This window comes from Miscanthus floridulus, unplaced genomic scaffold, assembly GCF_019320115.1.
Source record: "Miscanthus floridulus cultivar M001 unplaced genomic scaffold, ASM1932011v1 os_2353, whole genome shotgun sequence".
NCBI classification, from domain to species: domain Eukaryota; kingdom Viridiplantae; phylum Streptophyta; class Magnoliopsida; order Poales; family Poaceae; genus Miscanthus; species Miscanthus floridulus.
Window position 1 is genome coordinate 16,994 of NW_027098253.1, and position 12,930 is coordinate 29,923.

The window sequence follows — 12,930 nt, forward strand, 5'->3', positions numbered from 1 at the left end:
TTGACCAAGTATTAGCTGATTTGTTGCTGCCTATTTCCCTGCCAAAATTTTGAAGTTTTCTCTTCCAAGCTATGTGACCTCTTACCTTTCCACCTGCACATGTTCACTTGACCAAGTATTAGTTGGTTTGTTGCTGCCTATTGACATGTCATATTTACATAATATAAAAGCGCTTGCTGTATTGTAGTGTTGATGATTATAGTTACAAGTGTTTTTTATGCCTCGGTTTGAAATTTGGAGTGGCCTCGATTTAAGATTTGGAGTGTCTATAGTCTGGATTTATGAGATATTTTGGGTTTTCAATTTTTTGTCTATTACCATGGATTATGTCACATTCAAATTTGGACTGAACAGCTCAAGGCGCTGTGCAGGTATTCTGTTCTTCATGTGATAATTTTGGAATGCTTCTTGTCTTCAGTTAACTCCAATCTCCTAATGTGTTGGTTTTTGGCTTCATATTTACTGGGCAGGTTGCCTCTTCCCGAATCAATTTACATTTATTCAATTTTATCATCTATGCTACTGTGGTTTACGTTCTTGCCACCAGGTACGTACAACAGCTATATATAGTCATGCGATCTCCCAAACTATATTTAAAGCGTTCGTTCTAAAATTAACTGAGTTGTTAGTTATGCCGGCCATTTTTTCCATTAATCATGGAGATGTATTTGCCTTTCACTGTCTATTTACACTGTCTAATTAAAATGTACTGTCCTTTTCCTATTTACACTGTCTAATCAGGGATATAATATTTGGAAAAATCCTGTTATACATATTCATGTGTTAGTACCTTTCGTATACCACCATCTCCATACCACAAACAGGTCCAAATCCAGTGTCTCCAAGCTCCAGCCAAAAGGCAATAACCGTAGGCCTTCCCAAGTCCCAAAATAGGTAAGCACTACGCAATTGCTCGGGCTTATACATAACTCCATACTCTTGCGCCGCTCCACACAAAGTACATAGTACAAAGAGTTGTCGCTGAGCTTTTTGGAGCGCCCAGTGAACCACACCTGCACAACCCCTCAAGCAAAAACAGACAGCTATTCCCTAATTTAGAGTTATATCCATCAACAGAACTACTAGGTAAGCCTTACTTATATAGCCTTTCACGTCCTTTGTAAATGAATTGACCTACAACATACAGTCCAGCTTCTTCAAAGCTTAAAAAAGGGATACCCTGTCTAGCCTCTTTATAAGCAAGGGTCGTTTGTTTGCCTACATATAGTAACATTTTTCGAAGGTGACAATATCATTTTAATAGTTGGAAACTAAATAACCAGAAGATGTCTCCATGCTATTGTTGATCGTAGCAGGATAACTTTTAGGTTGATGTATATACCATTAGATAGAGGTCAGCTAATCGACACATCTATCATTTTAGTTTTTTTAACAAATTTGGACATCTAAGATGTCTTGTACACCACACCTAATGAGGTACATCTTTCATGGTTCTATTGATTCTCAATCTTGCCTTCTTTTATCGGCTTCACATTCACGCTTGCTTTTTTTTAAACTAATGCAAACTTGATGGGGTTTATTTTAGCTATTGCTTAGTATGCCATTCCTTTGCTACACTGTAATTCCCGTGCCTTTTTACCTAGCTTCATAAATCTAAGACAGTCTAAATTAGTATATTTTCTCCTCTGCTATTTATGTTGGTCGTTGGTTTACATAGTCCAAATTGAAAGCAATCGAACTGCCTCTTGCTAATTTTTAGTGTTTGTATTTGCAGCGCTGGAGCAGAAATCATCCATCATGGTATGTTCATCAGCCCAACCTTTCAGTTTGGACCAACAGTCCTCTAAATTAAACTCCTAATATTGCTTCCATGCAAAGATTAAATATATTTTTTTTGTCTGCGTCTTAACCAGATGATTTGCCGACGCGTGCACACGTTGACATGCACAGCAAGACAAAATCAATCAAAGGCCTACGAGTAGGATTGCATCATGGAGTAGTTACAGTGCTCAACAGCTAAGACTGACACCCCGTTCACTTGATCGTATCAACCAGTCACAACAAAACAACATCAGAAACGATCAAGCAAACAAGGTCTAAAAGATCTAGCAGGAGTATTCAGGCGCAGTAGACTATCATGGATGACATGGATTCCTCTCACAACATTTTTTAGTGTGTGGATCAGGTCCACCTCTGATGGGATAGGTTGAACTTAAAAGTACATCAGATTGAAGTTGACCATAACTACTTTATAATTCCCCATGGGGCCGGGTCTCTGATTTTGCATCATGCATGCTTTATTACGGGACATCAGAGATGATGCAATAAATCATGTACTACATCAACCTACTATACAAAATTTCATTATTTTTGGAGCTCATACACAACCTATAAAAATGTCATGGCATATAAACACTAAATCACTTTTAACTCCCTAACAGAAACTTTGTTGGCGGTGAAACTTTTACTTTAATGTCACATTGATATAACTTAGAGTAAATTTTACTGGATTTATTGAGCACAACAATTAAATACACTAAATGTTCCACAAAATAAAATATACAGTGAACATTCAAAGTGTAGCATGTGTTTTATCATTTCTAGTTGAAAGGAGCCTAACAAAATTTGAATCATAATTTTTAGATTTGATTTCAATTTTATATGGGTTTTATTTTTAAAAGTTCTAGTCGATTTGTGCATTTTTTGAAAAAAAGAAGAAGCTAATAAACCACTTTGTATTGGGAACTCTAAACTTTGTGTAAATCCTGAGATCAACTCACTATTTATTTCTCTTATATTTTATTACATTTTTCAACTACAACCCTCCACTTCGTTTTATACTTCTATTCTTGCCATTAGGTCCTTGTTGGAAAAAAAATAGATGAAATTGCCGGCCACTATGGCTAGCCGCAGCGCCGTGACCGCGCTGGGGCGCGTAGGACCCCGACGCACGCACGTAGCGGATCAGTGGGGGCGCGCGCGAGTTTACAGTTCTCGTATAAGGCGTGATGAAGATCGATGTTTGTAGGTATAGGAGAGACGAGGAGGGTTCGTGAGGCGATGACCTTGCGGTTTCACGCATCCGTTAAAGTTCTTTTTGCAAATTTTACAGCAGACGATGCCGAAACAAGCGTTGTACATACCTTAAGGCCATTCAATCCTTACAAACTTTGAACACTCACTGGGAGGTAAACTGGGGTCCAGTGAAGAACTACGGGCAATCGAGTTTTGGTCACTGGATTGCTTGATGAAGCAACAAGCTACGAGCACTTACTGCACAACCTATCTAATCACGGGCGCAGCGCTACAACGAATATAACTAGAAACATATATTTGCCTCTGCCAACAAACTTGATGCAGAATAGGGTGTGATTGCGGCACACTACCATTGGACTACACACTGATTTATGATTATATATATATATAAACAACTATCTTTTTATCAATATTTTATAGTTTTACATTGCTCCTAAATGATTTCAAATGAAAAAAGTTTCAGCCACCGAGTTTTAGATCTTTTTAGCACTGCGGTTTAATTATTTAATACATGGTGTGTCTACATCCGAGATTATTGAAAATTTCAAAAATTTGAATATCAAAATATGTAAATTTAAAACAAATATTTGAGACTTGAAACAACTTTAAATTAAAAACTTATCAACAACAAATTTGTAGATTTGGTCAGCCACTACAACTTCTTCATTAACCGTGTAAACATTCAAGGTGGTACAAAAATTATAATTTTGAATTTCAATATCTAAGAATTTAAACACATATTTGGGACTCTAAATAACTTTGAATAAAAAAAATTCAACTACAAGGTAGTAGATTGTATTGAGAACTACAACTTTGGTAGGCCATATCAACATCCGAGGTTATTTGAAAGATTTAAATTTTAAATTTCAAAATCCATAAACTTAAAATAATATTTTGGGTCTCTACATAGTTTTAAATATAAAAACTTTTCAACTACAAACTTGTAGATTGTGTCGAGAGCTATAATTTTAATATACAGTTGTTCCCATCCGACTTCATAAGAAAAAATTATGTTTTTTATGCAACTATTTCTAAAGACGGGTATCTTAAGGTGGCCGTTTTTGTTAATCAATTTTTAGGGACATACACTTGTAATGGCCACCTCTATTAATAGGGGGTTTCAAGGCATGCTTATTAAGATGTCTGTCTCTAAAAATCGATTTATAGAGACGGATATTCGAAGACAATCACCTCTATAAATCAATGATTAACATAGGCGTCTGCCTTAGGATGTCTATATTTGCAAATGATTAATAGAGGTAGGATTTTGTATGGAGGCCATCTGGCCATATACGAAGGCGGTCTATAGATGTGACGTCAACTGTTAGAGAGGTTGTGTGCTAAAAATCATGTTTGTGGTAGTGCCACATTGCTTAGTCCGATGACCAATCTGGGTGGCCACCGGCTAGGGTGGCATCAAACACCATTGCCACACATATTAGGGTTGAAAGGGGGCTGCTCACCTGAATGGCTTGACCTACTTGACGTTGACTGCTTTGGGGTTGAATATGGTGAGCTTCCGTCATTAAATCTGTGGAGGGTTTAAGAAAGCACACAGGCCCTTGGTAGCATAGTTGTAAATTCCATTCCGGTACCAGCTGGAATGGCTAGAATGCCTTGTATAGGCACCTAGACCGGTATAGAAGAGCCACAATCCCGTATTGGGTCAAATACTGATCAATACCGGGCAATATCGGTCAATACTTTCTATGGCTGCATGTATTTTATTTTTCCATGTACGAACTTTGGAGTTTGAACTTTGAAATAAGGTCTCTTATGAACTTGATGAATGATATGTTAGTTTTGTAAAAATGATAATCACACCATAAGTTAAGTCGGTATATATGTATATGCACACTTATGTATAAGTATATTCACGTATTATTATTATAAAGTCTGAAGCGGTACGTCAGTATGGGCCGGTAGTGGAATGTTCCATTCCAATAGCTAAAACGGAACGACCTCTGGAATGGAATACAAGTTAGCTTGGTAGACGAATCACATCCGAATTGAGAGAGTATCCACCCCTCTCGACTGGGAGGTAAACCAATATTTTGTTATCACTTTGTTGCTTCATTAAGTAATCTTTGAAGCATTTGTTACTCTTGGAGCTTTGCTCTTATACAACTAGGCGTCGCCAATGAGCAACTAAGGTTGTGGAGTGTCACGTGACTATATGTGAGGGCTGCGATCTTGCCTCGCCAAGAGAAAAAAAATCAAATAGTGGAATCGAGGGAAGTGGCCAAAAGAGGCCCGACACAAGCTTAACCTTTGGGGGCACCCAATGGCTCCTCAATGGACACATAGGGTCCAAGTGGAGGACCTAAACTTTAGAAAACAAATCATTGTGTCTCTTGATTTGGTTTGCCTCACATTCTATCACAATTTTGTGTCACCAGCTAGTGAATTTAGCACTTAGATATCCTAGGTCTAAATTGGTTTATGTAGCGCACCCTATGTCCATTGCGGGTTGGTTGTGTTCCTGATCATCGAAGATCAAAGTCTATAGGGGGTAATTACAAATGAGTGGGAGCTAGAGAGAGGAAATAAGGTTCATGAGGTGGAAGAAGGTGAAACATGTATAAGGGTTCGAGTGGGATGCCAAATATTTCAGCCAGACAGAGGGCCCTCTACCTCACCTTGTATAGCCGGAAGGGAGGGATTACAAGTGGTGCTGGGTCCCACATGTCAATTGACCTGCTGACATTGTTTGGCCATACCCAGCGCTAGGGGAGAAGGAAGGGTCGGTGTTGCCCGGGTTGTAGTACCAACCTTGCCAGCAGATCTATAAGAGACATATATGTCAAAAAATCAATTCTAGAGGAAAACGAGTCTAGAACTTACAATTTGATCTGGTTTCCAATCAATTCAGCATCCCTTCTCCAGTCCACCACCCCTTCTCTAACTTGTTTGGCTCTACCACTACCCACCACTTTAGCCACCATTATATTATAATCATCATATGCAGGGCCATTCCTATCACCCTAGATCTATTGATGCAAGGAGGGATCGACCACAATGGTCCGCCCACGTTGAGGTGACAGAGTGGAACCACCACAGGGACCAACAAGAGTTGTCATTGTCACCTATTTTGTATAGGGTTAGTCACGATTCGAGGTATGGCACACATTGTTCCTTGTCCTGTATGTACAACTTTGACTCGTGCTTCCATTGCCTTGGAAAGCAGCAGGTGTGCTAGACTGTATGGCTACCCGGTCGAACCCTTCCATGAGGCACTGAGTGGTGGAGGGGCCGGATCTTGCGATTGAGAATGACTTTTTGGTCAAAGGGTCTTCCAACCAGTCATATGGGAGGTCCTTAGCCTGCCAGAGCATACCCGATGTGTTTAACCCTTGAGCCCCTATGTGACTGATATAAGTTGGGTAGGTGAAAGCTCTAGTTTGGTTTTGGTGAATTGATGAAACCCTAAGTGCTAACCTAGTTTATCTAAGTGATTATGAGATATGTGGCACTATTCTAAGTGGTGGAGCAATGATGAAGATCATGATGATGGTGTTACCATGGTGATGATCAAGTGCTTGGACTTGGAAAAGAAGAAAAAGAAAAACAAAAAGCTCAAGGCAAAGGTGATATTCCATAGGAGCTTTTTGGTTTGGTGATCGAGACACTTAGCAAGTGTGATCACATTTAGGATCGATAGCCATACTATTAAGAGGGGTGAAGCTTATATCAAAATGCAATTATCAAAGTGCCACTAGATGCTCTAACTCATTGCATATGCATTTAGGATCTAGTGGAGTGCTAACACCCTTAAAATGTTTGTGAAAATATGCTAACACATGTGCACAAGATGATACACTTGGTGGTTGGCACATTTAAGCAAGGGTGGAGAAGTTGGTGAAGTGGAGGAGTTGTTTTTCACTGAAAAACGCTAACCGAACTCGGCATTTGAGATGACCAGACTCACCCTCCCTGTGTCCCGTCAGTACCGGAGTGAAGGGCATGGTCTTAGTGTGAGACCAAACACTGAGGCAAAAAGTGACCGGACGCGTAGGGCTTACATCCGGTCAGGGGATGACATATGCTGACGTGTGCATCTTCGCGAGCTAGAGAGGACCAGACTCGGAGCGAAGTCCGATCGCCTATGAATGGACGCATTTGGTCATCGTTTTTCTTCTCTGGATGCTTACTAGAAACGACCTGATGCCAGTTCACCATGGGGAGCAGCACGTCTGGTCTTGGCGTGGCAGTGGTGCGCGCGCATGAGTCGTCTTGGCACCGGCGCGTTCGGTCTTCAGGACGGCGCGTCTGGTCATCACTTAACCGTGAGGGCGTTGAGAATCAACCATTGGGATCAAGCGGCTGACATTGAATCTAGGGGACATGTGGACGAATATCCACAACCGGACGCTGAGGGCCTACGTCCGGTTAGCATGACCTATGCGTCCGGTCGCCTTGTAAAAGCTAAGGGCAGAGAGCCAACGACTTTATTTCAAGGGGGTCTCTATTTAAGCCCCATAGCCGACCCAAGCTCACTCTCTTGGCCATTTGCATTGATATAGCAACCTTGTGAGCTTAGCCAAAGCCCTCCCACTTATCTCCATCATTGATTCATCATCTTTGTGAGATTGGGAGAGAATCCAAGTGCATTATTTGAGTGATTGCATCTTGAGGCACTTGGTGTTCGTGTTTCGCTGTGGGATTCGCTTGTTACTCTTGGTGGTTACCGCCACCTAGACGACTTAGAGCAGCAAGGATCATCAAGTGGAGGAAGGTGCTTGTCTCCTGTTCTGATCGTGGTGATTATAAGGGGTTCTTGACCTTTTCCCGACGGAGAGCCAAAAGGTACTCTAGTGGATTACTCGTGACTTGTGTGATCCTCATCTTGTGTTGGTTGTGTGGCACCCTATTGAGGGTTTGGCATGTGATGCCAATTAGAGCGTGAACCTCTAAGTGAGTGAATTACCACAACGAGGACTAGCTTGCCGACAAGCAAGTGAACCTCGGTAAAAAATCATTGTCATCATTTGATTCCGAGGTGATTGGTCTTCATTAGTATTCATTCTTGTGATGGATTGGTTCATTTCTTGACTCGGTGGTATAACCATCTTGCTCTCTCTCTTTACATTACCTCAAACTAGTTGTCAAGCTCTTTAGTGTAGCTAGTCGTGAGAGCTTGTTAGTTTAGTTAGTGTGGCTCTTTAGTTAGCCTTTAAGAGCATACTAACTTAGTGTAGTGACATAGCCTTTGTGTGGATAGAGACTACAAAAACTAGAATTATGTTAGGTGGCTTGCATTTTTAGTAGGCTAGCGCAACACTCGCTTCGTCTCATATTTGTCTAACAGGTTTGCTAAGTGATGTTGTAGAAAATTTTAATAGGCTATTCACCCCCTCTAGCCATTAGACCTTTCAGTAGGGGTTTAATCTTCTTGGAAGTCATGTTTGGATGCTGATGAGGGTACCTACATTACAAGTACTTGTCAGTTGGTTCACTGGTACATATTTGAGCTTCCATTTAAGTCTACTTGGTTGTGTTTATTTGTAACTACAAGGGCTTTATGAACCTATTAAGGAACACCTAAAGAAGCAACATACCAAGTTTGGTTCAGGGTAGAAGAAGCATGAGGAATTCTAACTCTTTGTTTAGGTTTTCTACAAAAAAAAGCCAGACCAGCTGTGGCAACTATCTAGGATAATTTTGGTAGCGTCTATAGGAAATCCAGGGCTGGTTTTGATAGATTCGGTAGCCATCAACTAGATCCTTTCACTAGGTAATTACTAGGCCCCTAAAGATAAAATGTACTCCCTCCGTTTTGAATTATAAGTCGCTTTGACTTTTTGGTACATCGAATTTGCTATGAATCTAGACATAAGTTATATCTAGATACATAGCAGATTTGATGTACCAAAAAAGTTCACCTTTGCTACACACTCCGCTGAAGACCACTAGCAGGAATTGAGTTGCAATGGGCCCCACGCCTTCCCTGATGTCATGCATGGAACCTTGTGACGGATATGATATGAAATAGCTAACATCAATTAATTTCTAGTGAACACCCTTCTCCTTACTAATGCTATATATTGGGCTATAGGTCCCTTTCCCATCCCACTCCCCATCTCCTTCTCTGATTCATATACCTTGATTCTAAGGAGAGCTCATTTGAAGCCTCCAGATCTCCTCAAGCTCCATTTTTGTTGCCGCTATAGGGACCTATTGCAGCGCTGCCGCCAGAAGGAAGGAGGTAAGTCAAACTCAAGTTTTAATTGTTCTATTTTCCAAGGGGGGATTGTTGGTCCCTCGGCTACCCTGTACAGGTAAGCAGTAAGCTTAATAGCATACTCACTCACTATGGCTAGACGTAGAAGAAGATATTAAGAACAGCTCACACACACACATAGCACAAGCCCAGCGCTGGCTGAAAGCTCTGCTTCTGGATGTGGCAAACTAAACTATCTCTTTTCACTGAGTTGCAGTGGGAAGATATATATATAACTCTACCCATCTAATCCTAGTACACAGACATACCAGGCTGCTAGACTGCTATAGTGACTAGATGTGACAGCAGAGCTGACTTTGGCGTCTACTCCTACTATGGCTACAGTGCGATAGGGGAGCCTTTCGACGCCTACCCCTATCGTAGCTACAGTGCAGCAGCAGAGGAGCCCTTTCAGTGCTTGTCCCTACCGTATGTACAAAGGAAGAGCAGCAGATTACTTTATAATTCTTCTCCTAATCCTACTACTAACCCTAGAACCTCCACCATGCTGATCATCTTCTTCAGCTCCATAAATCGAAGATGGCCGAGCAGCTTGGTGAGGATGTCCGCGAGTTGCCAATAATTTTGATGAACTCGATGACGATCTGCCCTCCATCGACATAGTCCCTACGGAAGTGGAACTTGACATCGATATGCTTGCTCTGGTCATGGAGAACCAAATTCTTTGTGAGGGCAATGGCGGGATGGTTGTTCATCATCAGTGCTGGTGGGTGAACTTCCACACTAGTTAGCTCGCCTAGTAGCCGGTGCAGCCACATAGCTTGGCACGTCGCTGTGGCCACCGCCATGTACTCTGTCTCGCACATGGACAGCGCCACCACCTTATGTTTCAGTAATAGCCATGAGATTGGAGCCGACCCAAGGAAGATAAGCACACCAGAGGTGCTCCACCGTCCATCGATGTCCCCCACCATATCTGCAATGCTGAACACAGTGAGCTATAGCCCACTTCCGCCAGTCTTGGGGAAGATGATCACCTGATCCATAGTCCCCTTGATGTAGTGCAGCAGCCACTTCATCATAGCCCAGTGATCCTCTCGGGGATCCTCCATGAAGCGACTGACATAGCCCACGACGAACGCAATGTCGGGCCTTGTGTGGACTAGGTAGCACAGACCGCCGACGATGCTCCGATAAAGTTGTAACACCCCGGTGTTATGCCAGCATTTAGGCACTGCAAATCATGCATATTATGCATCATCAAGCATCCTAATCATACATGCCTAATCATGAAAATAATAACTGAAACACTGCTTTAAAACATACGAAACATGTTTGTGAAACCTGAATGTTGCATACACTTGTTAGAGTTATTTTGCCCTGATTATGGTTGCTAGGCTAGTAAAACATGTTTGGCTATCATTGGAAATCATCTAGAATTATTTAGTCCAATTTTTGGAGCAAAGTTTATATTCGAATTATTGCCAAATTTTGCTTTTAAAAATAATTCTCCAAAATTAGGGTTTTGAGTTAAAATTGACTTTGATTTTATAATTCAAAATCTAGATAGAATTGGACTTTGGTCATAAAAGCAAAGTTGTAGAGAATTAAATTCTAATCAACTTTTATTTTTGGTACATTTTTAAAAGATGTCATTTTCTTGCTCAAAATGATATTTGAAAGCTAGCATTTGAAAGATTTCTTGAAAATATAAATTGAAAAAGGCTTTTCTTATTTCGCGGGCCGCCGCCTCGCTTCTCGGCCCATGGCCGAAGCCAGCCTAGCGAGCCTCCCGCAGCACCGTGCGCCTTGCCTTGGCCCAGCCTAGCCCCACGTGTCTGGCCTGCCTCCGCACGCGCCGCACCGTTCGCCCGCGCCGCGTCTCGACCACGGCAGAACACGCCCGCCGTGTGGCGGCCATGCGCCATCGACGCCGCCGCGCATCGAAGTCGGCCTACGCCCGCTCCCACACGCCCGCCTACACCTGCCGACTGCGCTGCGCTCCTCTCCACTCCATCCTGACCGCTCTCTCGCTCTCCCGTGCCCGCCACTCCTCCCGCGCGCAGCAGCTCGCCACGAGCGCCACCGCAGGCCACCGGGGCAATTCCCGCCCTCCCCTCCTTCCAACCTCAGCATAGGCAATCAAGCGCCAGTTAAGCTCCACCCTCGCTCTCCGGCCCTTGGATGCTCATCGATTGTGCCGTATTGTGTTGAGCCTATGGCTAGCGAATTTTTCTTTGTTCGCGCCTCGTCGCCGTCGGCATGGCCTCCAACCGTGACCCCTTGCTCGGCCGCCCGTTGGACACTCCCCTTCCTTCCCCTTCTCCTCACCTGCCTAGCTGGCCTTCCCCCTACTTCGCCCAGCTCCTCGCAAACCTCAGGCGCTCCACCCGCTTTTTTTCATTTTTTAGCCTGACCCAGCCGGGCCAATGGCCGTCGGCCCGCTGGCCGAGCCACGCGCCGCGGACCGTCTCTCGACGTCGGCGTGAACACGGCCCTCGCACTCGGCTGAGCTGGGCCACGAGGCTGTGGGCCAAAGCCCCTGCCAGGGTCACCGCTCTTTCCCTTCATTCAGGCCATGCAGGCCGAGTGTGGCCGTGGGCCAGCTGATTCCCGTGGGCCGGCCCAGTAGCAATAGGATGTTTTATTTTCAGTTTTTCTTTATTATTTAAAAAGAGAAATGATTTGGAAATTGTTTGGACACTCAAAATTTCTCCAAATCTATTGAAATAAATTTTGCTAGGTTCCTTATCACCAGATCTACTTGGAAAAATTATTGCATGTCATTTTTGGGATACTTTTTTGTAAGACTTTATTTAATCATGTATATTGCTGATAACTTGAAAAATGTGTAGAAAAACCTATAAGCTTCAGAAAAATATGATTTTCAAGATTTTTAACCTTCTTATGTAATGTACTTCCTAGGAAAAATATGTGTCATGCATGTGCTGTAGAAAAATTTTGAGGTGTAGTTTAAGTACCTTTAATGGCTGATTTTTGTTATTTTTGCTAGAGAACAAACTTTGTATAAAACATGTATGTGATAATTTTTGTACAGTGATTGTATGCTATGAAGATCATAGGAAAAATGCTAACTCTATTATTTGACACTTTTCATAGTACAAAGTATTTTCATGTTTTATAATCATGCCATAGCTTGTTTATTTTTGTGTAGGCTAATCCACTCATTCAAATACCATGAAAATCTGATAGTAGACTATTTAGAGTAGTACTGTGCTATAGTAATTTTCTAAGATTTTTCTAAGCATAAAAATAGATGTTGCTATTCAAACCTATTATTAATAGGTTTAATCAAGTATTGCTTTAAGTGTGATTAAGAAATTAGTGAAGCTTTGGTTGTATCTTTGAAGCATCTAATAAGACGTGTTGATTTAGCATATTAGTAGTAGAAGAGAATGCAGTAGATGACATGTGCTTGTAGTATATGTTCTTGGATGATGTTAACTACCTTGCATTCAAGCATATCCATTGTATTCATCTCATCCGATGCACCGATTGTATAAGCACTTACGCACATCGCATCATACAGGATCGCAAACCGAGAACCCAGTCGTCATACCCGAGGAGCCCGAGGAGTAGCTCAAGGTGCAGCCATAGGAAGTGCCCGAAGCCGACAAGGAGGACGTTGAGGAACTTCCGGAGTGCCTCGATCACCGCCCAAGCTCCTTCGAGAGAGGCAAGCCCCGAGCATTTTCTCTCCCAGTTTGCAATTATTAATTAAATGCTTTACT